The sequence below is a fragment of the Scyliorhinus torazame genome, chromosome 14 (assembly GCF_047496885.1).
Source record: "Scyliorhinus torazame isolate Kashiwa2021f chromosome 14, sScyTor2.1, whole genome shotgun sequence".
In the NCBI taxonomy this organism is placed as follows: domain Eukaryota; kingdom Metazoa; phylum Chordata; class Chondrichthyes; order Carcharhiniformes; family Scyliorhinidae; genus Scyliorhinus; species Scyliorhinus torazame.
In genome coordinates this window covers 85967665-85992920 of record NC_092720.1, presented here as the reverse complement: position 1 = coordinate 85992920, position 25256 = coordinate 85967665, and the positions used below count along the sequence as shown (strand labels likewise).

The following is a 25256-nucleotide window of genomic DNA, read 5'->3' as shown; positions in this document are numbered from 1 at the left end:
GAAAGAGGAGTGAGGCAAAGGTAAATAAAGGGGAGCGAGAGAGGGGAGCAAATGTAAAGGACCAATGTTAATTGGAGAAGAAAAATGGTAAATTGTGGTGGTGAGTATGGTACTTTTTCCTTTCATGAATTCTTATCACGGGAATGGCAAGGGGGTGGAATTAATCATCAAGATGCTCATTCTTCTACCCATCTCTCAGTGGGACAATTGTCAAGCTCCTTTACCATTCAACCAGATGTCAGGAGGGTTAGCTGCTGGTTCTGCAAAACAAGAGTAAAAGTAACAGTACATGGGTTTGATGAATGCTGGGATCCCTGGGAGGAGGGAGAGCCTGCTCATAAAATCATTCGCTGGCTCAAGCATGGAATAAGTGTCAAAGGTGTCAGATTAATGGAACAATCTTCTTTAAAAAACTTTACAGCAAGATGGCAAATATTCCAAAACTGGCAAACTTAGGAAATTTCCAGAAACTTATGAGGAAGAAGCTTTACTTGATTTATTTGGCATGTCAGGAGATTTGGACATGGGCTTTTTGTGTCTGTCTTGCTTTCTTGCTAAAGAATTTTGTACTGATTGTGCTGGAGGATGCTGAATGTGGCAGAATAAATTAGACCACTTAAAATAAGATCTTATCAACTGGAAACTGATTGACATTGCTCCATTTCAAGATTGTGTTGTAATAGATTGGATTAGCTTAAAAATAAAGTAATTTCAGTTTTATCCAGACTGAATAAAGCAGTAATTTGGGATCTGGGGCGTCATTCTCCGCCGGCGGGAGTCTCCATTTTGCCGGCACCGGGGGGTTTCCCGACGGCGTGGGGCTGCCCCACAATGGGAAACCCCATTGACCGGCCGGTGTTACGGAGACTCCCGCCGGCCGGTCGGCGCAGAAATGTGGCGGGGCGGGTAGGAGAATTTCGCCCCAGATGTTCACTCTGCTATCTCTCCACATTTTATCCCTGGAATTAAAAAAAGAATAAGAATTAGCGATAGTAAGAATGCAGATTTTATTGTTCAATTCATTTCCACTCTGCTGCAGGCCATTAAACAAATCATGTGCAACAATTAAACATTTAATCAAACAAAGCAACACAGGATTATTTCAACCTGTTACTGTCTGTGTGGAGTTGAGTTTGCACTTTCTCCCGGTGTCGGCGTGGGTTTCCTCCAGGTGCTCCGGTTTCCTCCCACAGTCCAAAGATGTGCAGGTTAGGTGGATTGGCTATGCTAAATTGCCCTTAGTGTCCAAAAAGGTTGGGTGGGGTTATTGGGTTACGGGGCTAGGGTGGAGGTGCTGGCTTGGGTAGGGTGCTCTTTCTGAGGGCCGGTGCAGACTCGATGGGCTAAATGGCCTCCTTCTACACTATAAATTCTATGATTCTATGAACCTAACCTGCCCAGAGTAAACCTGGAATTAAAATTGGGTCTGGTCACTTTATCACACTGTGCTTCATTGTGCTTCTCATTGATATCAGTGGAAAGTACAATGGGTGAGGTGTAAAATGGGTTGTTGACCTGGTCCTGTCAGTTTCCTGCTGGGAGACTCCCACAGTTTTCGAACCACGCATCCACCGAATTGCATTTACATTTCAGTATTACTAGCAGCAAGGAATATAAAAGCAACCTATTCTCTGCATTGGTTGTATAAAGGGCATGGTGGCACAGAGGTATTTTTACTAATAATTCCAGAGATCCAGGGTAATGCTCTGGGGACCCAAGTTCCAATCCCACAAAAGCAGATGACATAATTTGAATTCAATAACAACCTGGAATTAGAAGTCTAATAATGACCATGAAACCATTGTTGATTGTTGTAACAAAAAACATTGCAGAAGGAAATCTGCCATTGTTAAGTTGGTCTGGCCTGCATTTGTCCAGAGTCTACAATCATGCGGTTAACTTTTAATTGCCCTTTGAAATGGTTGAGCTCAAGGGCAATTAGGGATGGACAGCAAATGCTGGCCTTGCCAGCAACACACATCTCATGAATGTCTTTTTTTAAATTGGCAGTGATGCACATGCATGTAACCACTAGGGGTTGGTGACAATTGAAACCAAAATAACATCCATATTCTTTGATAATAATTTGCGAGGCCATTCATTAATTCCAATGTTATTCGAAATTAGAGTGTGAGGAAAACCACAAAAGATGCACCCAGCTAGCTGTGCAATGAGATTAGTTGGCCTTATTTTGAACACCGGATAATTGCAAAGCTGTTCGTGTAGTTAATCAGATGTACACAAACACAGCTTCCAGGCTGAGTTTGCTGCAGATGGTGAGAGTACCAACACGAGGGAAAAAACCTACTTGACCACATCCTCAACACAAGTAGGCAACCATGAGGTGTTATGGGTCATCAGCAATGGCAGAATTGTATTCCACCACAATCTTTAACCTCATGGTCTGACATATCCATCACTGTACTATTATCATCAAGCCAAGGGATCAATTCTGGTTTAATGAGGAGTGCAGGACAACATGTCAAAACAGTACCAGGGATACCTAAAAATGAGATGCCACTTAACCTGGGGAAGATAGGAAAGAGGACTGTATGCATTCTAACCAGCAGAAGCAGCATTTCATTGGGCTAAGAGATTCCATAACAAACAGATCATGCCAAATCTCTTTAGGCCCGACACATCTACTTGTGGATGGTGGTTGCCGATTAAACAGCTAATGAGAGGCGGAGTCACCACGAACATTCCAATCCCAGCCAATCAGTGCAAATGACAAGGCTGAAGCGTGTACAACTATCTTCAGCCAGAAGTACAAAGAACATAGAAAATACAGCACAGAACAGGCCCTTCGGCCCACGATGTTGTGCCTCGTAGATGATCCACCTTGGCCTTCTCCATAGGATTCCATCATCACAAGTTAGTCTTCATCTAATTTGATTTACTCCACATACTCTCAAAAGATAACTGAATGCATGGGATGTAGCAAAGGCAATGGGCTCCAGCAACATCCTAGTTGCCATACTGAGGAATTAAACTCCAGAATTAGCCATGTCTTTAGCCAAACTGTTCCAGTACAGCTATAATACTGGCATGTACACAGCAAAATTAGAAATTTTTCCAGGCATGAACTATCTAAAAAAGGCAGGAGAAATGGAAACTGGCCAATTACTGACCCATTAACCTATTTTTAATCATCAGAAAAGTGATGGAAGATGTTTTGGACTGTGCTTTCAAACAACAGGTACTAACCAACAGCCTGCTAATTGTGCCTTTGAGTTCCGCCAGGATCATTCACCTCCAGACATCATTACAGTCTTAGTCCAATCTGATGTAAGCTTGCAGAGCTGAAAGATTGGGCTGGATTTAATGCCATTCTGCCCCTCCACTCCCCCCCCCCCCCCCCACCCCGATCCCCCTAAATGTCTGCGTGTTTGAATGAAGGAGGCTTGTAAAATTCAGCACATGACCTTCTCCCTGCCTACCTGCTTGTCTAGGGTCTGTCTCCTATTTTACAGGGGACAGTGAGGGTGCCGGGTTTTCTGCCTCCCTTCAGCCTATCGAGGCCCTTAGGTAAGCAATTAATGGCCACTTAAATGCATCATTCCACCTTCTCCACTATTTTACTTCTGGCAGGGGGAGACACAAGGGAAATGGGTACATTCGCAGCGTTTACTCGGCAAGGTCGTGGCCGGCTGGTGTTGGGCAAGACTTCCTTTGGGGGATTACCTGTGCCTGTCAGGGGCAGCCTCCCTCCACCAGGACATCATCTCCCCCTTCAACTCTATCTCTCACCGCCTCCCCCCCCTTCCCACCCTGGCCTCTCAAACCAGAAACCCCTCCCCCTCGCCACCCCCCCAACCCCACTCTCATCACTCTTTTTGCTGCCAGCCAGGGTATGCCAACACACTGGACTTAGCTTCAGTCCAGCCTCCATAACCTTTTCTTCAGGGATTGGCTGCAGTCCAGCAGTGGCCATATACTGCCTGAAAGTTGGGGCTACAAAGCGGGTTGGCCAATTCACACAAGGGAAAAACAAGGGAAAGAAGCCTCACGAAGCTTGGTGTCACAAACATCTGGCACTGATCTATAATATTTATGACAGGAGCAGTAAATTCCTGGCCCAAGCTTTTGTGGTTTCAGCTGGGAGAAATAAAAAGGAAATATCTTCAATTTCATCTGCAATGTCATTTTTGAGAAGTGCAATTCTAAATATCGATTGAGGTACTATTATTGTTTATAGGTTGATTAAAACGAAATCCTTCTTTTAAATTCAAGCTGCATTATAGAGATTAAAGTTTGCCCAGCCGTTATGCAGTTGATTTCACTCCTGGATATTATTCTTCCATCGCTTCACTTGAATAGTCCTTTCAGATAGAAAGTAATGATTTGTTGATATAGTGTCGCAAAATTCATGAAACAAAGCAAATAGCTATGTTATTATCATATGCTACGATAATAACACTTAGCATTTTATTTTTTCTGGCAGAATTATCTCTCTTACAATGATTGATGATGACGAATTTATTGGATGTGGTTTTCTGAAATGATGTTCAGCTATGGTAGCTAAGGTATTTGGGAATAAACACCAATCGGCAAAAGGAAAATATCTTCAGCAAAGCTTCAGTGAAAAGGTTCGAAGAATATTTTTGGATTTTGGAACAAGGAGAGTAATAACCCTGACAACTAATCAAAAAGAGGAACAAAGGTGACTTAATTCAGCTGGTTTGTGATGCAGAACAAGGCCAGCAGCGTGGGTTCAATTCCCGTACCAGCTGAGAATTCTGAATTCTCCCTCCGTGTATCCGAACAGGCGCCGGAATGTGGCGACGTGGGGCTTTTCACAGTAACCTCATCGCGGTGTTAATGTAAGCCTACTTGTGACAATAAAAAGATTATTTATTTGTGTGGGCCGGGAAGACTTGCAGCGTAGTAGAGATGGGGGGGGGCTGGCACTACCGAGCCTAAACGATTATTACTGGGCCGCCAATATCTCAATGGTGTGTAAGTGGATGGGAGAAGGGGAGGGAGCGGCGTGGAAGAGATTGGAGAGGGCGTCCTGCAAGGGGACCAGCCTACAAGCAATGGTGACGGCACCATTGCCGTTCTCACCGAAGAAATACACCACAAGCCCAGTGGTGGGGGCAACACTAAAAATTTGGGGGCAGTGGAGATGGCATAGGGAAGGACGGGAGCCTCGGTGCGGTCCCCGATAAGAAATAACCATAGGTTTGTTCCGGGGAGAATGGATGGGGGATTTGGAGTATGGCAAAGAGCTGGGGTAGTACAACTGAGAGATCTGTTCCTGGATGAGACGTTTGCAAGTATGGGAGCGCTGACGGAAAAGTATGGGTTGCCCCAAGGGAATGCGTTTAGGTATATGCAACTGAGGGCGTTTGCGAGGCAACAGGTGAGGGAATTCCCGCAGCTTCCGATGCAGGAGGTGCAAGATAGAGTGATCTCAGAGACGTGGGTGGGGGATGGTAGGGTGTCGGATATATATATAGGGAAATGAGGGACGAGGGGGAGATCATGATAGATGAGCTGAAAGGGAAATGGGAGGAAGAGTTGGGGGAAGAGATCGAAGAGGGGCTATGGGCTGATGCCCTACGTAGGGTAAACTCATCGTCCTCGTGTGCCAGGCTAAGCTTGATACAATTTAAGGTTTTACACAGGGCGCATATGACTGGAGCACGGCTCAGTAAATTTTTAGGGGTAGAGGATAGGTGTGGGAGATGCTCGAGAAGCCCAGCGAATCACACCCACATGTTCTGGTCATGTCCGGCATTACAGGGGTTCTGGGTGGGGGTGGCGAAGGTGCTTTCGAAGGTGGTGGAGGTCCGGGTTGAGCCAAGCTGGGGGTTGGCTATATTCGGGGTCGCAGAAGAGCCGGGAGTACAGGAGGCGAGAGAGGCTGATGTTTTGGCCTTTGCGTCCCTAGTAGCCCGGCGCAGGATATTGCTTATGTGGAAGGAAGCCAAACCCCCGGGCGTGGAGACCTGGATAAATGACATGGCAGGTTTATAAAGCTAGAATGGATAAAGTTCGTATTAAGGGGTTCGGCTCAGGGGTTCACCAGGTGGTGGCAACCGTTCGTCAACTACCTCACAGAACGATAGAGGGAATGGAAAAGAAAGAAGGCAACAGCAGCAACCCAGGTGGGAGGGGGGGGGGGGGGGGGGAGGGGAGGACCCGGGAGGGCTCTCAGGGATGTCATTGTATGTGTATAGGCATTTGTTTTAGGTAATGTATATTGGGCTGTTAGATTGTACTTTTGTAGAGTAACTATTTTTGATAAGGCAGTTGCCATTTAGTTTTTGTTTATATATTATTTATTTATTTGTTTAAAACTGGCCACTGTTATTTATATTGCTTTATTGTTGTTAAAAAGAAAAACTGTGTACTGTTATGTTTGGCCAAAAAATCTTGAATAAAATATATTTTTTTAAAAAAGATTATTTATTTATTTATTATATACATAACAAAGCTTACTTTGTAATTAAATGCCCCCATTAAAACAGAAAACAGACAAGTCATAAAACCTCGTGAACAGGACAGGTAATGTCATTTCAGTATTTACATATTTTAAAAAACGGAAGACTAAAAGATGACAACATTTTTGATTAGGTTGGGAAAAATGTATAAAAAGGGAAGAGAGAGTCACCAAGTGCGGATAAATAACTGGAAAAGATCCAGCAGCTCAAGACTGGGTATCGGTTGGGCAGCACGTTGGCGCAGTGGTAAGAACTGCTGTCTCAAGGCGCCGAGGTCCCAGGTTCGATCCCGGCTCTGGGTCACTGTCCGTATGGAGTTTGCACATTCTCCCCGTGTCTCCATGGGTTTCGCCCCCACAACCCAAAGATGTGCAGGGTAGGTAGATTGGCCACGCTAAATTGCCACTTAATTAGGGAAAAATATTCTATTAAAAAAATGTTTGCTTGTTATGATAAGACTGCCAGGTGATATCCCAATAACTTTGCACGTTTCTCAGAGTTTATGGCTCAACAGTTGATATATGAATATTGAAGGCAAAGTAAACTGTACAATTACTCAGTTATGTCCAGGTGAAATAATGGATGGCAGAAAATGCCTTCTTAGCCAATAATTCAGTTGAGTGGTTCTGGTTTCATCATGAATCAGGAGAGAATGCTCAATTGGTTTATAAGAATCAACACAACTGCCAGGCTCTATTAACGTTTTAAGCACATTACTGAACATTTGTTTATTACATCTGTAGTTTATTTTTCAATTGTACATTCTAATTACTTTTTACTATTTGTTGTGGCTATTGTACTGTGGACATGGCATTAGCATGAATGAAAGGTTAATGAAGATGACAGCGACATCTGATTTGAAGTTCGATGGTATCACATGATCTTGTTTCGCAATACGTTAGCCACAGATTTTTGACAGCGTATTATTGAGAAATACATGGTATAATTTAACCCAGAAACATAAGAATTGAACAGCAAATCGGGATAAATGAATTGACATTGGTTGTATATCAAAACTAAATATACAAACCATTGAATTGCAGTTTCTAAGGCCTATATATTTCATCATGTTTGAGACGTGATCTCAATCATTTGTCTTGCTTGTATGGTTTCTATTTTTGATGCCACAAAAGAAAAGAAAAACAAGGTGAAATTTTCATAAAATAATTTGTGCACCATAATAGTAATTAACATCAATTGCTTTTTATTTATGAAACAGAACATTATTCTGACCTATGTTGCATTGATTTAATGCATAATGCAGGCAAATATATACAATGTTTTATAAGACCAATAAAGCCTAAATGTGAATGTAGACAGAGGGCTGGATTCTCCGATTTTGAGGCTATGCCCGGAGCATATGTCTCGTCTTGCGACCAAAAAAGTGGCACCACCCCCACACTGATGCTCCTCCCAGTGTGTGGCTAGCAGCCGCGCCACGTAAAGCCCCCAGCTTTAGCTGCAGATACGGACGGAGAATTGGCAGGTCCGTGGCCGCACATACGTACAGCGGTGACCTGCAGTGGGTGTGCTGTACAATATGGCGCCGGGCACACGCGGATCCGGCCTGTCAGATAGTGCCCCCCTGTAACCTCCCTCGCTACCCCCGAATCACCCCCCACCAGTCCTTCCAACCCCCCCCCCCCCCGCCGAAGCATCCCTAGCTAGCATAACGGCTCCCTCTGCCCCCCCCCCCCCCCCCCCCCCCCGACTGTGGAGACGCTGGACACAGTCTGGAGTCGGAACGCGAGGTCCCCGAAAACTGAGAGGACATGCGCCCTACACCGTCAGGAAGTTATCCATCAGGGGCGGAGCATCGAGGCAGGGCCACTGGTGACGCTCCAATGGCTTGCAGTGTACTCAGTGACGATGCCATTTTTGAGAGGGCTGAGCATCCAAAAAATGGCGCCGCCCCCGATTTTGGCGTCAAAGCCGATTCTCCGGAAAATCGTCGAATGCAATTTTGCCTTCGGCAATCGAAGAATCCAGCCCACTGCCTTTATAAAAATGCAAGTCCCACTATATTATACATTCAGACCATAAGGATGTGTTATAACCCTAACATCCTAGCAGAAATGGGTGGGGTTAATATTACTTAGTTGACTTAAATGTTCTGGAGCAGAGAGAGTTAATTCTACACAATGTTTTAACCTCTTCGACAGAGTAGGTGGAAGAACATCTGTCTAAAGTTGCTGTCATTGTTTTTTACACATACAATCTGGGATTTTAGTTAGACATACTTGGATGAAATTACAATGGCATTCCTACTGAGTGAAGACGATGTGGAAAAAAGTTGCTATCAGTGATACGCGATCAATTACACTCAAGACGAAGTGATTTCATAACTGAAGGCTTTAATCGACTAGAACTTGTTCCCCAGCAGTTTCAGGACAGAAAGTGAAGGCTGCTGGGACAGCACAATTTCTTATACTCCGCCTGTCAGGGCGGAGCTACGTAACAACAGCCAATGGTAGACTCCTGGGTCTAACCAATGGTCATCAGCCTCTTAGGTACCGCAATACCTGGTACTACCACAATCTGTAAATGCCTAAACTGGAAAACATGAAGAGCAGCTCTTCTCTGAGCCCCATAAGGAAGGTTTAGGTTTCCTCTGTCATGGACTGAACCCAACTTACCAATTGCAAGACCCTGCAATTTGGCCCTGGCAGCTGATCCCACTTTGTGTCATTGGTGGGCCACCATAATGGCAAATAATAAACTCTCCTGGGCAATTTCTAGCAAGCACTTAATATCAAGGCTCAAAAGAGATAATCACAAAGCTCAGAGCATGTGAGAAAGTCAGTTTAGCCCAAGTAGCAACCTTCCACAGAAAAGTACACTCATACCACCATGAAACCCAACTCCCTCATAATTTTTCCTCTTGAAGACGATTACAATATGAATCACTCCTTGGTGTTGATGTTCACTCGTGGCGCTAACATTGGCATTCAATAGGCAGGACAGATGGATTTTGGATTGCACTTTTGGATTTTGGTTATTGTCACGTATACCGAGGTACAATGAAAAGTATTTTTCTGCGAGCAGCTCAACAGATCATTAAGCGCATGAAAAGCAAAGAAAATTTTAAAAAATACATAATAGGGCAACACAAGCTATACAATGTAACTACATAACACCGGCATCGGGTGAAGCAAACAGGGCTGTAGTGTTAATGAGGTCAGTCCATAAGAGGGTCATTTCGGAGTCTGGGAACAGTGTTTTTGAGTCTGTGCGTGTTCTCAGACTTTTATATCTCCTGCCCGATGGAGGAATTGGAAGAGTGAGTAAGCCGGGATGGTCATCTACTTGACGGCTGCTTCATCAAGTCTAAATGGTTCCCCTCTTCCTAACCAGCCACCCCAGTCAGTTGATGCTACAGAGTCACTGTTATGATGATAGCATGCAGGGCAGCATGGAGGCGCAGTGGGTTAGCCCTACAGCCTCACGGCGCCGAGGTCCCAGGTTCGATCCTGGCTCTGGGTCACTGTCTGTGTGGAGTTTGCACATTCTCCCCGTGTTTGCGTGGGTTTCGCCCCCACAACCCAAAAATGTGCAGGCTAGGTGGATTGGCCACACTAAATTGCCCCTTAATTGGAAAAAATGAATTCATTTAAAAAAATCTAAATTTTTTTAAAAAATAATACAAATGATGATAGCATACATCTCAATGGAAGGATAAGCTGAATGATTCTTCATTTTGATTCTCTGGCCTCAACATCCTAAGCGTTCTCATTGACCAGAAACTGAACTAGACTAGCCATATAAATACTATGGCTACAAAGTCAGATGCTAAGACCCCTGGGCACGATTCTCTGTTCCCGCGGCTGAGTGCCCACGCCGTCGTGAACGCCGTCGAGTTTCACGGGGCTGCGAGGAACTCGGGGGGCATGTTGCGAAAGCAGCGTTGTCAGCGCGCGCCGGGTACCGGCGCCGCGTAACTGGCATCACCCACGCATGTGTGGTTGCTGTCCTCCCGAGGCTGCCCTGCAAGAAGATGTCGGATGGATCTTGCCGGGCGCGGAGGAAAAGAGGTCCTCCTTCAGAGACCCCATTTGAAGCCCCCCCCCCAGTGCAGGAACCCCCCCCCCCTCCCCCCACAGGCCATCCCCCCAGTGTTTCCGTGCTGTTCCCGCCAGCAGCGACCAGGTGTGGATGGCGCCAGTGGGAACCCGTCGTATTGGGCAGGCTGCACGGCCCATCCGGGCCGGAGAATAGCGGGGATAGCGGAGAATAGCCATTTTGGGTGACTCGGGCGATTCCCCGGCCTGCGCAGTGCAGAACACAACGGGGCCGTTCTTGCCGCTTGGGTGAATCGCAGGGAGGGCGTCGGACCGGCGTTGCGTGGAAAAATGGGGGGGCCAGGCGATTCTCCCAACCGGCGCGGGAGCGGAGAATCGCGCCCCCTGCATCAAGTAACTTATTACCTAACTGTCCACCATCTACAAGGCAGAAATCAGGGTTGCGACGGAACGAGCTCCACATGCCTGGATGAATGCAGCTAGCTCCAACAACACTCCGGAATCTCAAGGCCCTCCGATACAAAGCAGTCTGCTTGATTGGTGCTCCATCCACAAACATTCACTTCCTCTGCCACCACAGCAGTGTGTGTCATCTATAAGATGCACTACGGAAACTCACCAAGGCTTCTTCTGCAGAACCTTGCAAACTCATGACCACGACCTACCGTCTACAAGGATCAGGCACCAGACCTTGAAGTTCCCCCACAAGTCATTCACCATCCTGATTTGGAAACCTATCGCCATTCCTTCACTGCCTCTGGGTCAAAAACCTGGAACTCCCTCCTGAGGAGCGCTATGGGTGTAGCTACACAAAAGGGACTCCAGCAGTTCAAGAAGGTGGTGGTGAGCCAATAGGGCCATTAAGAATGGGCAATAAATGCTGGTCTTGCCAGTGACGCCCACATCCCATAAAGGAATATAAAGCAATTGAACTTCATTGATGAGCTGTCACATGTTCTCGAGTACTGATAGGTAATTTATCTATAAGGAAGATGGATGGACCTGGTGCCGTTCTTAAACAAAGGTGAGGTTTTTTTTGCTCGGGTGTGGGGGGGGGGGGGGGGGGATGTCAGTTTCTGTACTCATTGCTAATGAACATTGAGTGAGAAATGATACATACGGGGGCACCCAAATATTTGCATGCCTTATGAGTGTGGATTCTGCTGGAGCAGGGCTGTCTCCCCCCAGTCAGAAGAGAGTTGCCAAAACTATAATAATAATAATAACTACTCCTGTTCTTCAGAATATTATGCGGGCCTGAGCCTCCTGAATGATAAAGCAATGAAAATGCCTTTTCCACATGAAACCTTGACACTGAATCAAGAAAAAAATGTAACGGCACAGATGCACTGGTCCAAAGATTTTCAGGTGAAAGCCCCTTTGAAATAGTGCTCCAAATCACTTAAACAACCAACTCTACTGCACTTACTGGTAGGGCCGCAGATTCATCTGAACATTTTATTGAAATGTTGTCAATGGAACCAAGGTGAAATGTGAGGTGACATTCAATCTGACTCTTAACTTTAACTGTCCCTTTATCCTATTATCGTGGTTCACCTCAAAAGTGTTATTTGAATCAACGTTTCTATCCCCTTCAATGTGGAAAATGTATACTTCTAAAAGGTCCCTCTGTTGTCTGTCCCCAAGTTCGAAGATGATATGAACTCAGGGTCGAGAATCCTTGCAATGGGCCTTCATGTGACTCAGCAGGTCTGTTCTCAATACATAAATCTTTGAGCACATGTGACAGGACATCCTGCGAGGTTGTAAGACCTGGAGTCCAGGATTTGCTTCCTTTATTTTCCTACTCTTCTATTTCTCTGTTTCATCATTCAGACGTTGAGACTGGAAGCATATCGTAGCTCAGTGGACAAGTTGCTGCCATTTTTAACAATCGGCTGTAAGCTCCTCTCAGTGAGTAAGGTCAAGGCCACTACACTTCCAGGAGAAAAGGGGGCCAGTTTAGCTCAGTTGGCTGATTCAATCCCTGTACTGGCTGAGGTTATTCATGAAGGTTCCATCTTCTCAACCTTGCCCCCCGCCTGAGATGTGATGATCCACAGGTTAAATCGCCACCAGTCAGAGCCCTCTCTCTGTCTCTCTGAGCACAAAGCGGTCTATTGTGACCAAGGCTACAGCGACATTACTTATCTTATTTCAAGGAGAACTTCATAGAGTCTTTGAAGTGTTTCCTTTGTTCTCTCCTGGAATGTTGGTATTTGAGTGTTGGTAGAACAAGACTTGGTGGGGGCGTCATTATATTTACCCCCCATCAAGGGCGAGATTCTCCATTTCAGACACGAAGTGCCAGGACAGAATTGGTGGACTTCTAAGACAGCAAGCTTGGCGCCGGTCCCGGAGCAATTCATCAACGGGCTAGCACCGGTGTGACGTGGAACACGAGTGATTCCAAAGAAAAACACTTTCCGATTTGCGGGAGTCGGGATTGACAGTCGAGAGGCTGACGAACACACACTCCCTACACACACTCATCCCAGCCAACAGGACGGCAGCACGGAGAGCAGAACGCTGCTTTGCGGACGCGAAGCTGGAGAGCTTGCTGGAGGCGAGCTACCCTGTACCATGGAGTTGGAATGAAGCTGTCCCCCATCGCCGTACACCGGGCCTGGGTGCAGGTGAAAGAGGTCATGAGTGCCGTTGGCCCCTCTGCCAGGGCCGGACAGCAGTGCCATCAGAAGATGAACAACCTCCTCAGGGCGGCCAGGGTGAGTAGGCAGCACTGTGCCCCTGGCACTAACACCCATCCCGCACACCCATCAGCAAACACCCCCCCCCCCCCCCCCCCCCCACACCCGGAGGGTGACTGGACCCCACCCTCCGGCAGTGCATCACATTGCCAGCACCCATACTGGTCCCCACAGCCGGCTGCCCTGGCCATGGAGTCAACCAGCTACCCACCCCCTGTGCTGCACTTGCTTGACTGCCTAACACTGTGCGCTTTCTGTCTCCCCACCACCTCCCCCAGCCCCCATCCCTTGTCCCAGGAGAAGGATGCGCATAGCTGCCGGGAGAGAGAAAAGACGGGAGGGGACTGTCGGATCTGCGGCACCTCACCGCAGCGGAGCAGCAGGCACTGGATCTGGCCAGTGGATAGTCACCGAGGCAGAGGTCATAGGATCAAAGAACTTACAGTGCTGAAAGAGACCATTCAGCCCATCGGGTCTGCACTGGTCCTTGGAAAGAACACCCTACTTAAGCCCACACCTCCACACTAGCCCCACCTAACCTTTTGGACACTAAGGGGTATTTTAGCATTGCCAATCCACCTAACCTACACATCTTTGGACTGTGGGAGGAAATCAGAGTACCCGGAGGAAACCCACACAGATATGGGGGGAATGTGCAAACTTCACACAGACAGTCGCCCGAGGCCGGAATTAAACCCGGGTCCCTAACATTGTGAGGCACCACTGTTCCACCGTGCCGCCCTCGGCATCGGGCGAGCAAGAGAGAGCCCGCTGAGTTGTGGTACCCCATGGCACATGTTGCACGACCCTCACACCACAACCCCCACCATTCCCTCTCCACCCTCACACCATCACCCACCATCCCCACACCACCCACCCCCACAACTTCACCACCCCCACTACCATCCACCACCCCCATCACCCCCACACCACTCCCACACCCGTACCAACACTACCACCCACCACCAGAACGTGTCATGCTTTGTGTCTTGCAGCATCAGCTGGCGATGAGGTATCCCCCGCCCCGACCCCAACTCCAAGCGGATAGCATCGAGGAAGAGGCAACAGACAAGAGCCCTCAAATCGCAGCCCGAGACACCCCGGAGCACCAGGTCAGGGATGACACTGACTTCCTGTCACCACTGTCTCCTCCACCATCCCTCACAGGGACACTCACCTCGATTGAGCACTTTAGTGAAGAGGCTCCTTGGGCATGACCTGGTGTGCACCACACACGTGCTGCAGTACATCAGATGGAGTTAGGAACCCTGAGGGGGTGGTCCCCTGGGGTAGCCTGGGAACTCTGAGGGAGGAGGAGGTGATGCGGCCCATGCCGGAGACTCCTGCAGGAGTGGTGCGGGAACACCACAGCACTCAGATTCCCCTCTCCCCCCCATCGCCCCCTCCTGTCCCTGGCATAATTGATGGTCATCAGGCAGAACAGGGTGGCACCACACCTCCTGGGGGAACCTGAGGAGCAGCCGGGACCATCCAGGCTTGGTCGCTCCAAAGGGCAGCCACTGCCTTGATGCCCCACTCCATTCCTCTCCACCCCATACACCCCGCCTTCCCACCAAACTCCACTTCCTCGACCCCAGGGGTTTGATGGGACCGTGTGCTGGAATGGCCAGCCTGCATACAGGGATCATCCAGTTGGACGGTGGAAAGTGCTACAGTGGGCAGGAGTCAGACTTGTCAAACGATGTGGAGCACCAGAGCTCATTGCAGAGTGGGTTGTCGTCATCCTCCATCCCATGCACCAGACCGCGGTGACTGTCAACCCAGGACCTGCACCCTGCAGTGCATCAGGTATGAATCACGATGCGGGTTGCAGGGGGGCCAAGGTTAGTGTAGGATGGATGGGCATGGGAGGGGGTAGTCAGCTGGGGAGGGGTGGGACGGGATGTCCGTGCAGTCGGCTCGGCCCCCTAGTTGATGAACCTGGAGACGATTAGAGTGTCCCGTGCACGCCGGCCCAGGTGTACATGTTTTGTAGCCTCCTGTGCCTGCTCGGGCCCCATGTCCTACCCAGTCTTACCCTCCCTCACATCATCTTTGTGAGACAAGGCCTGGCATTCATCCTCCTTCTCAAGCACATCGCCCCTCTGCCATGAGATGTTGTGGATGACACAGCACGCCGCCACGATGTGGGAGATTCTCCTAGCGCTAAACTGGAGGGCCCCTCCAGAGCGGTCCAGGCACCTGAACCGCATCATCAGGATGCCGATGCACCACTCAATCACTCTCCTGGTCGCAGGATTGGTGTTATTGTAGCGTTGGTCTGTGGCCTTCAGATAGGCGTCATCAGCCGCGACCGCAATGGATAACCCCTGTCACCCAGAAGCCAGCCCCTCACCCGAGAGTGCACCTCGAAGATGTCAGGAATCATCGAGTGTGCCAGGATGAAAAAGTTGTGCACTCTGCCTGGGTACAGAGTATGATGTGCAGCATATGGTCGTGCACGTTATGAATGGAACCACTTTCGTTTTGTAAAGACCGGCCCGTCATAGGCCAGTGCACGCGGGGCGACATGCATCCGGTCGATCACTCCCTGGACGTGGGGCATCTCGGCGATGGCAGCGAACCCCGCTGCCTGGGCATCTTGGCAGGCTTGGTCCACATTGAATTTGATATATTGTGCCGACTGGGCCTATAGGGCCTCCGTGACAGTGCGGATGCACCTGTGCACCAAGGACTGTGAGATCCCAGACAGGCCCCCATTCAGCACCTAGAACGACCTCAGGTAAAAGGTCTGGGCGACTATCACTTTGACGGCCACCGGAAGCTGGTGTCCTCCCCCATACCCCCGCGGTGCCAGATGTACCATAATCCGGCAGATATATCACACTGTCCCCCTACTGAGCCGGAGTCTTCGATGGCATGCCCGGTCCACCAGGTCCTTGAATGACACACGCTGCCAGTACACACGAGGCCTGATGCGGTGACTCCTTTCCACCTCCTCCTCGGCCTGTTGGGCGGCCAGCTTTCTATCCTTACCGGCTGGCTCCTGCTCGTCTGAGGAAGGCTCCGGTCCTGAATGGTCGATCCTCGAGCAGCTCTTGCTCGTACTGCCTCAGTGCATCCCCCAGGGCTGCGGCAACCAGGATGAATGCCACCATTCCTAATTGAATTCCGATAGCAATTGTCTGCAGGGGATGAAAGACCAATATGTTAGCATGGTGTGCAGCCCCGTGCCCAACCAAGCCCACTAGGCTACACGGTATCCCCAGTCTGCATTGCAACACCTGCCTCTATATATCGTTACCAACGAGGGGTGAGGGGAGATGTGGAGTGCGGTGGTGGTGGTTTGGACAGTGGGGACTGGTGGGTGGGGTGGGGGCAGTCATATGGCTGGTGTCACTCTGCGCAACCACAGGCCATGGAGGCCGGTCAATGGGGTAAACAGCAAGATAGCTGCCCTGCAGACCGCAGCAATAGCGGTCCGTGCCTGGACACCCCAATGCCCATCCCTTGCTCACCCCCCGTCAACCCCCTCGCCCTACCCGAGCCTGGCAGTCGCACCATCACTCCGCCCAGCCAGTCCTGCCAGCAGCAGGACCGGCAGCCTACGGTCACACATCTGCAGTTCCTACCTCCTCCCTCTCCCTCGGCAGCCACGCCGCCTGTTTCCTGATTTTTAAAATCCCAAGTGAAACTCACCATCGGTAGTTCCTCCTGGCGGAGGTGGAGCATTGTAGAGGACTGGACAATATCAGGTCAGGCAGTTAGTGAGATGCAGACAGCGTTTATTGTTCATGTGGAGTAGAACGCATTGATGGCACTGCTAAAGCACCGGAGCATGGCATTCTGTGGGGCGCCTGACGCCAGCCACGATTTTAGTCTCATGCGCGATTCTCCGCCCAATCGTTTTCCCAGATTCCGGCGCTGAACCTGAGTCCTGAACCCAAGTGTTTAAATCCTTTTCCTCAAGGATCAGCTCTGTAAGACTCTTTGAAAAATATCCTTGTGATTTGGGATCACAATTGACCAAAACACGAAAGATGATCAGATCAGATCAGAATGCCATAATAATTCCGCATGTGCACCTCAGAGCTTTCACCTGCTGTTTGGCAATAGAACTTAGCATCTGTTTGCTTTTGTTGATTCGTGGTCTGCAGTTACTAAATATGATCAATATTGAGCCTTATATCCCTACTCAATCTCTCCCAGTCTGTCCCCTAGACAAGTCAACAAGAATTGATTCATAGCCATGTCTTTTACTCCATTTTCTTTTTCATGTATAATACATTTTTCGCTATCTACACTGAATTTCATCAGCAATAATTCGGTGCACTTGTGAATTATGTCCAGAGCTTTTTGTAATTCTCATGCCCACGCACCCCCCCCCCCCCCCCCACCCCCCGCCCCCCTCCACCAGCCTCACTGCCTTCCACCCAGCATTTCATTTCCACTGAAAATGTCATCAACTTGCATTGCCTTTCAAGCACGAGCCATTTATATATATTAGAAGTAGTGGAGGTGTTAGCATGATCTTTTGGTCCCTGCTTTGTTCAATTAAAATGGAAAGTTTTTTTTAACTGAATTCACTTTTTGCTGTCTTGTAAGTTTATTTACATCACACTCATTTGGTTTGTGATAACTTGTTAGTAATTTACTCTATATGCTCAGCTATGTCTACTTCTAAAAAAATATCCCATGGGCATGCCTGGGGGCCACATCGTGCCCACCTTTGGGTGACTGGGGGGGCGTGGCACGGCTGGTAGACACCGGGAATTCCCTCTTCCGGGATGTACTCGGCTTGCCAAGCCTTGCGAGATCTGACGGGACCTCACGAAACGGCGCGATCTGAATCCCGCCCATTGTGGATGGGATCATTATGTGAAAAATCCGCATAATAGAGTGAGACAGCTCGTCTCAATTTAATGTGCGTTTGCCTAATGTAACAAAGCCATGGGATCTAACGCCTTCGGCTTGGAGACCTCACGTGAGTGCTGTTCAGTGCTGGTCCCCACAAACAGGACCAGATGGAATGGCACTTGAGGGGGGGGGGGGTTCTCCCAGGAGATCCGATGCCTCCAGGTGGTTGCCCTCTTTGCCAGGTGGCACCCTGGCACTGCTGGTACCACCTGGGAACATTGTGACTGCCAGCCTGGTACCCTGGCAATGTCACCTGGGTGCCAGCCTGGCACTGCCAATCTGCCCAGGTGGCACTGCAAGATGGAGGAGCGCTGGCATTTTTTACATGCCAGGGATTGAGTCTAGGTTGCCCTGCCCATGTGAGGTCATGTGCGGGTGGGCTCTAGGACCCCCTTATAGGTGAGTTGGGGCTTTGGGGGGAATCGGAGTGAGGGGGCAAGAGACCGGGATGCAGAGCTCCTCAGTTCAGGAAATGGAAGCTAAGTGCGGCCTCGGCGGGGCATTCCATACTGGGGCCCCTGATTGCAACAAAGTCCCGTTAGATAGCATGTTTTTTCTTGCCATTGCCTGTGCCAGTGAACACCCGGCTAAACATGCTCGACATGGGACTCTGTTGCAATTCAGCAAGATGGTGCCCCAAACATTCTCATTGAGGTTTTATGAGAACTATTCTTTACTGGATTGTTCCAATCTTTCCCCACTGAAATGAATTGTGCAATCTTGTCCAGATCATGTGAATTGTTTTTGAGAAAGATGCAACTTGTCTTTTAAATACTATTTGGGTCACTTGCCATTACCAGGTTGAAATATGAGTTACTGATCTCTGTGGTTGGGTAAAAAGAGCGCCTGGAGGCAGTTATCACCACCCAGAATGAGAGAGGAGCAGTGGGGTCACTCACAGTGTGAGAGGAGCAGTGGGGTCACTCACAATGAGAGAGGTGCAGTGGGGTCACTCACAGTGCGAGAGGAGCAGTGCCGTCATTCACATTGAGAAAGGAGCAGTGGGGTCATTCACAGTGAGAGAGGAGCAGTGGGGTCATTCACAGTGACAGAGGAGCAGTGGGGTCATGCACAGTGTGAGAGGAGCAGTGGGGTCACTCACAGTGTGAGAGGAGCAGTGGGGTCACTCACAGTGTGAGAGGAGCAGTGGGGTCATTCACAGTGACAGAGGAGTAGTGAGTTCATTCACAGTGTGAGAGGAGCAGTGAGATCACTCACAGTGAGAGAGGAGCAGTGGGGTCATTCACAGTGACAGAGGAGCAGTGGGGTCCTTCACAGTGTGAGAGGAGCAGTGGGGTCATTCACAGTGTGAGAGGAGCAGTGGGGTCATTCACAGTGACAGAGGAGTAGTGAGTTCATTCACAGTGTGAGAGGAGCAGTGAGATCACTCACAGTGACAGAGGAGCAGTGGGGTTCTTCACAGCGTGAGAGGAGCAGTGGGGTCATTCACAGTGTGAGAAGAGCAGTGAGGTCACTCACAGTGACAGAGGAGCAATGAGGTCACTCACATTGACAGAGGAGCAGTGAGGTCATTCACAGTGAGAGAGGAGCAGTGATGTCACTCACAGTGATAAAGGAGCAGTGGGGTCATTCACAGTGTGAGAGGAGCAGTGAGGTCACTCACAGGGAGAGAGGAGCAATGAGGTCACTCACAGTGTGAGAGGAGCAGTGGGGTCATTCACAGTGAGAGAGGAGCAGTGAGGTCATTCACAGTGTGAGAGGAGCAGTGGGGTCACTCACAGTGAGAGAGGAGCAGTGGGGTCATTCACAGTGTGAGAGGAGCAGTGGGGTCACTCACAGGGAGAGAGGTGCAGTGAGGTCATTCACAGTGTGAGAGGAGCAGTGGGGTCATTCACAGTGCGAGAGGAGCAGTGGGGTCATTCACAGTAAGAGAGGAGCAGTGGGGTCACTCACAGTGAGAGAGGAGCAGTGGGTTCATTCACAGTAAGAGAGGAGCAGTGGGGTCACTCACAGTGACAGAGGAGCAGTGGGTTCATTCACAATGAGAGAGGAGCAGTGGGGTCACTCACAGTGAGAGAGGGGCAGTGGGGTCATTCACAGTGAGAGAGAAGCAGTGGGTTCTTTCACAATGAGAGAGGAGCAGTGGGGTCACTCACAGTGAGAGAGGGGCAGTGGGGTCATTCACAGTGAGAGAGGAGCAGTGATGTCACTCACAGTGATAAAGGAGCAGTGGGGTCATTCACAGTGTGAGAGGAGCAGTGAGGTCACTCACAGGGAGAGAGGAGCAATGAGGTCACTCACAGTGTGAGAGGAGCAGTGGGGTCACTCACAGTGAGAGAGGAGCAGTGGGGTCACTCACAGTGAGAGAGGAGCAGTGGGGTCATTCACAGTGCGAGAGGAGCAGTGGGGTCATTCACAGTGTGAGAGGAGCAGTGGGGTCATTCACAGTGGGAGAGGAGCAGTGAGGTCATTCACAGTAAGAGAGGAGCAGTGGGGTCACTCACAGTGAGAGAGGAGCAGTGGGTTCATTCACAGTAAGAGAGGAGCAGTGGGGTCACTCACAGTGACAGAGGAGCAGTGAGGTCACTCACAGTGAGAGAGGAGCAGTGGGGTCACTCACAGTGAGAGAGGAGCAGTGGGGTCATTCACAGTGAGAGAGGAGCAGTGGGGTCACTCACAGTGACAGAGGAGCAGTGAGGTCACTCACAGTGAGAGAGGAGCAGTGGGGTCACTCAAAGTGAGAGAGGAGCAGTGGGGTCACTCACAGTGAGAGAGGAGCAATGGGACATTTCACAGTGACAGAGGAGCAGTGGGGTCACTCACAGTGACAGAGGAGCAGTGGGGTCACTCACAGTGAGAGAGGAGCAGTGAGGTCACTCACAGTGAGAGAGGAGCAGTGGGGTCACTCAAAGTGAGAGAGGAGCAATGAGGTCACTCACAGTGACAGAGGAGCAGTGGGGTCACTCACAGTGACAGAGGAGCAGTGAGGTCACTCACAGTGAGAGAGGAGCAGTGCGGCCATTCACAGTGCGAGAGGAGCAGTGAGGTCATTCACAGTGAGAGAGGAGCAGTGGGGTCATTCACAGTGAGAGAGGAGCAATGGGACATTTCACAGTGACAGAGGAGCAGTTGGGTCATTCACAGTGAGAGAGGAGCAGTGGGGTAACTCACAGTGACAGAGGCGTAGTGGGGTCACTCACAAAGTGAGAGGTGCAGTGGGACAATTCACAGTGACAGAGGAGCAGTGGGGTCACTCACAGTGAGAGAGGAGCAGTGAGGTCACTCACAGTGACAGAGTAGTGGGGTCACTCACAATGAGAGAGGTGCAGTGCGGTCATTCACAGTGAGAGAGGTGCAGTGGGGTCACTCACAGTGAGAGAGGAGCAGTGAGGTCACTCACAGTGAGAGCGGAGCAATGAGGTCATTCACAGTAAGAGAGGAGCAGTGAGGTCACTCACAGTGAGAGAGGAGTAGTGGGGTCACTCACAGTGACAGAGGAGTAGTGGGGTCACTCACAATGAGAGAGGTGCAGTGCGGTCATTCACAGTGAGAGAGGTGCAGTGGGGTCACTCACAGTGAGAGAGGAGCAGTGGGGTCACTCACAGTGACAGAGGTGCAGTGAGGTCATTCACAGTGACAGAGGAGTAGTGGGGTCACTCACAATGTGAGAGGTGCAGTGGGACAATTCACAGTGACAGAGGAGCAGTGGGGTCACTCACAGTGAGAGAGGAGCAGTGAGGTCACTCACAGTGACAGAGGAGTAGTGGGGTCACTCACAATGAGAGAGGTGCAGTGCGGTCATTCACAGTGAGAGAGGTGCAGTGGGGTCACTCACAGTGAGAGAGGAGCAGTGGGGTCACTCACAGTGACAGAGGTGCAGTGAGGTCATTCACAGTGAGAGAGGTGCAGTGGGTTCACTCACAGTGAGAGAGGAGCAATGAGGTCACTCACAATGAGAGAGGAGCAGTGGGGTCATTCACAGTGAGAGAGGAGCAGTGGGGTCACTCACAGTGAGAGAGGAGCAGTGGGGTCATTCACAGTGAGAGAGGAGCAGTGGGGTCACTCACAGTGAGAGAGGAGCAGTGGGGTCACTCACAGTGAGAGAGGAGCAGTGAGGTCACTCACAGTGAGAGAGGAGCAGTGGGGTCACTCACAGTGAGAGAGGAGCAGTGGGGTCACTCACAGTGAGAGAGGAGCAGTGGGGTCATTCACAGTGAGAGAGGAGCAGTGGGGTCACTCACAGTGAGAGAGGAGCAGTGGGGTCACTCACAGTGAGAGAGGAGCAGTGGGGTCATTCACAGTGAGAGAGGAGCAGTGGGGTCACTCACAGTGTGAGAGGAGCAGTGGGGTCACTCACAATGTGAGAGGTGCAGTGGGACAATTCACAGTGACAGAGGAGCAGTGGGGTCACTCACAGTGACAGAGGAGTAGTGGGGTCACTCACAATGAGAGAGGTGCAGTGCGGTCATTCACAGTGAGAGAGGTGCAGTGGGGTCACTCACAGTGAGAGTGGAGCAGTGAGATCATTCGCAGTGAGAGAGGAGCTGTGGGGTCACTCACAGTGAGAGAGGAGCAGTGAGGTCACTCACAGTGAGAGCGGAGCAATGAGGTCACTCACAGTGAGAGCGGATCAATGAGGTCACTCACAGTGAGAGAGGAGCAGTGGGGTCACTCACAGTGTGAGAGGAGCAATGAGATCACTCACAGTGAGAGCGGAGCAATGAGGTCACTCACAGTGTGAGAGGAGCAGTGAGGTCACTCACAGTGTGAGAGGAGCAATGAGGTCACTCACAGTGAGAGCGGAGCAATGAGGTCACTCACAGTGAGAGAGGAGCAGTGCGGTCACTCACAGTGAGAGAGGAGCAATGAGGTCACTCACAGTGAGAGAGGAGCAGTGAGGTCACTCACAGTGACAGAGGAGCAATGAGGTCACTCACAATGTGAGAGGAGCAATGAGGTCACTCACAGTGAGAGAGGAGCAATGAGGTCACTCACAGTGACAGAGGAGCAATGAGGTCACTCACAATGAGAGAGGAACAGTGAGGTCACTCACAGTGAGAGAGGAGCAGTGAGGTCACTCACAATGAGAGCGGAGCAGTGAGGTCACTCACAGTGTGAGAGGAGCAATGAGGTCACTCACAGTGAGAGAGGAGCAATGAGGTCACTCACAGTGACAGAGGAGCAATGAGGTCACTCACAATGAGAGAGGAACAGTGAGGTCACTCACAGTGAGAGAGGAGCAGTGAGGTCACTCACAATGAGAGAGGAGCAGTGAGGTCACTCACAGTGTGAGAGGAGCAATGAGGTCACTCACAGTGAGAGAGGAGCAATGAGGTCACTCACAGTGAGAGAGGAGCAATGAGGTCACTCACAATGAGAGAGGAACAGTGAGGTCACTCACAGTGAGAGAGGAGCAGTGAGGTCACTCACAATGAGAGAGGAGCAGTGAGGTCACTCACAGTGTGAGAGGAGCAATGAGGTCACTCACAGTGAGAGAGGAGCAATGAGGTCACTCACAGTGAGAGAGGAGCAGTGAGGTCACTCACAGTGAGAGAGGAGCAGTGGGGTCACTCACAGTGAGAGAGGAGCAGTGAGGTCACTCACAGTGAGAGAGGAGCAGTGGGGTCACTCACAGTGAGAGAGGAGCAGTGGGGTCACTCACAGTGACAGAGGAGCAATGAGGTCACTCACAGTGAGAGAGGAGCAGTGAGGTCACTCACAGTGAGAGAGGAGCAGTGGGACAATTCACAGTGACAGAGGAGCAGTGGGGTCACTCACAGTGAGAGAGGAGCAGTGGGGTCACTCACAGTGAGAGAGGTGCAGTGGGGTCACTCACAGTGAGAGAGGAGCAGTGGGGTCACTCACAGTGACAGAGGAGCAATGAGGTCACTCACAGTGAGAGAGGAGCAGTGAGGTCACTCACAGTGAGAGAGGAGCAGTGGGACAATTCACAGTGACAGAGGAGCAGTGGGGTCACTCACAGTGAGAGAGGAGCAGTGGGGTCACTCACAGTGAGAGAGGTGCAGTGGGGTCACTCACAGTGAGAGAGGAGCAGTGGGGTCACTCACAGTGAGAGAGGAGCAATGAGGTCACTCACAGTGAGAGAGGAGCAGTGGGGTCACTCACAGGGAGAGAGGAGCAGTGAGGTCACTCACAGTGAGAGAGGAGCAGTGGGGTCACTCACAGTGAGAGAGGAGCAGTGGGGTCACTCACAGTGAGAGAGGAGCAGTGGGGTCATTCACAGTGAGAGAGGAGCAGTGGGGTCACTCACAGTGAGAGAGGAGCAGTGGGGTCACTCACAGTGAGAGAGGAGCAGTGGGGTCATTCACAGTGAGAGAGGAGCAGTGGGGTCACTCACAGTGTGAGAGGAGCAGTGGGGTCACTCACAATGTGAGAGGTGCAGTGGGACAATTCACAGTGACAGAGGAGCAGTGGGGTCACTCACAGTGACAGAGGAGTAGTGGGGTCACTCACAATGAGAGAGGTGCAGTGCGGTCATTCACAGTGAGAGAGGTGCAGTGGGGTCACTCACAGTGAGAGTGGAGTAGTGAGATCATTCGCAGTGAGAGAGGAGCTATGGGGTCACTCACAGTGAGAGAGGAGCAGTGAGGTCACTCACAGTGAGAGCGGAGCAATGAGGTCACTCACAGTGAGAGCGGAGCAATGAGGTCACTCACAGTGAGAGAGGAGCAGTGGGGTCACTCACAGTGTGAGAGGAGCAATGAGATCACTCACAGTGAGAGCGGAGCAATGAGGTCACTCACAGTGTGAGAGGAGCAGTGAGGTCACTCACAGTGTGAGAGGAGCAATGAGGTCACTCACAGTGAGAGCGGAGCAATGAGGTCACTCACAGTGAGAGAGGAGCAGTGCGGTCACTCACAGTGAGAGAGGAGCAATGAGGTCACTCACAGTGAGAGAGGAGCAGTGAGGTCACTCACAGTGACAGAGGAGCAATGAGGTCACTCACAGTGAGAGAGGAGCAGTGATGTCACTCACAGTGAGAGAGGAGTAGTGGGGTCACTCACAGTGACAGAGGAGTAGTGGGGTCACTCACAATGAGAGAGGTGCATTGAGGTCATTCGCAGTGAGAGAGGAGCAGTGGGGTCACTCACAGTGAAAGAGGAGTAGTGGGGTCACTCACAGTGACAGAGGTGCAGTGGGGTCACTCACAGTGAGAGAGGAGCAGTGAGGTCACTCACAGTGAGAGAGGAGCAGTGAGGTCATTCACAGTGTGAGAGGAG

At 50.3% G+C, this 25256-nt stretch overlaps 1 long non-coding RNA gene across 2 annotated transcripts in view; it reads right to left on the bottom strand.

The window, feature by feature from the left end:
• Nucleotides 1–882: 882 nt before the first annotated feature.
• The window catches only part of LOC140389314 (uncharacterized), a 144138-nt gene continuing 119764 nt past the window's right edge, over nt 883–25256 (bottom strand). The window contains exons 4-5 of one of the 2 annotated variants that reach the window (XR_011934338.1): nt 7480–7561; nt 883–959 (exon numbers count right to left, since the gene is read on the bottom strand). This is a non-coding gene — a long non-coding RNA (uncharacterized lncRNA). The remainder of the gene's footprint in view (nt 960–7479; nt 7562–25256) is intronic. The other variant, XR_011934337.1, reaches the window with a different exon arrangement.